This window comes from Tupaia chinensis, unplaced genomic scaffold (genome assembly GCF_000334495.1).
Source record: "Tupaia chinensis unplaced genomic scaffold, TupChi_1.0 Scaffold000436_1, whole genome shotgun sequence".
NCBI classification, from domain to species: domain Eukaryota; kingdom Metazoa; phylum Chordata; class Mammalia; order Scandentia; family Tupaiidae; genus Tupaia; species Tupaia belangeri.
In genome coordinates, this window is record NW_006159941.1 from 1,257,153 (window position 1) to 1,258,556 (window position 1,404).

The 1,404-nt window shown below is 39.2% G+C and overlaps 1 protein-coding gene across 1 annotated transcript in view; it reads right to left on the reverse strand.

Annotated features, from left to right (window-relative positions):
* XKR9 (XK related 9) overlaps nucleotides 1-1,404 on the reverse strand; it is a 58,957-nt gene that overhangs the window by 55,474 nt on the left and 2,079 nt on the right. The gene's annotated exons all lie outside the window — the stretch shown is intronic.

Consider the following 1,404-nt stretch of genomic DNA (forward strand, 5'->3'; position numbering starts at 1 on the left):
GATAACAAAAAAAAAACCTCCCCAAAAAAAAAAAAAAAAAAAAGAGAGAGAGTGGATGTTGTTTCCTGCCTAAAAAGCCATTCAATGAGAGTAATAATTAAGTATCTGTGAGTTGAAAATATCTGATGTAGGAGATTTAGATAATTACTCTAAGCATTTTCAAAGGGGTATAATGCTCCCCTATTTTTAAGAGAGATTTTTGCTATAGGGTGCATGCACTCACCAGAGAGAAAGAGAGAGACAGAAAACAAGAAATCACCCCCCAGGGGTATGGCCACGCTGCAATCCCTTCTCCTCCATTCTCCTCTCAGAATTTTGGGTACACATGGCTGCCAGGTCAGGACTCAAATCTCAATTGACTATGTGGGAATCCAGCAACATAGCCATTACGCCATCTGCTGGTTCTACTCTACTGTCTTTAAGGGGATAATTCATATGATTACTTCAGCAATGATTTTTCAAAATAAAAATACCTCTTTGAGAAACCAGCAGATGGCATAACGGTTATGTCACTGGATTCCCACATGGTCGATTCCCACATGGTTGACCGTGGTTCGAGTCCTGGACCCCGCAGCTTAAACTCACACCATGCACATGTGAATGCGTGCCCAAAGTCCCAAGAGAAGAATGGAAAAGGGATTATAGCATGGCCATCCTCCCTTGGGTGGGAGGGGGGTGATTTCTCACTTTCTGTCTCTCCTGCAAGCACACACACCACATAGGGGAGGAAAAAAAAAAAAAACACCTCTCCTGGAAAAAAAAATACATCTTTGAGATACAGGCAAAAAACTTTCTCACACATAAACAGGTGTCTTACATCAATATATGTTGAACTACTGAATTGTGAAATAAATACATAAATCGCAGATAATTTTTTCAGAAATATCTGCAAAAGAATGACAGAAATACTTATTCTAGATTTCAGAATCCTAGATTTTAGAACTAAGCCCCCGATTTGTTGATTTCTCATTTATTTTTAAAAGGAGTGAGCTGAGATGGTGGCTATTATATTCAATCAGGGTAGTGGTATTTTATACAATTAGCATAACTCAAGGAAACTCATCACAGGATCTGTGCATTATCATCCTTTAAAATTGTTTAAATTAGGGGGTCGACAGGTGGTGTGGTGGTCAGAGGCGTTGGACTCTCACATGGCTGACAAGGGTTAGAGTCCCAGACCTGATGGCTCGCTTTCTCATTTTCTTTCTCTGACTCTGATCAAACTATAAAATAGTAACAACAATAAAGCTAGATGAAAATAATTCTTTTTAAAAATGTTTAAATTAATTGCCAAATGATACCTGAGCCCACCAGAGTGAGAAACAGAGAAAGCACCCTTGAATGGTCCATAGTCACACTGTAATCCCTTCTCTACTCTCCATCCATCTGGAGTTTTGATACACA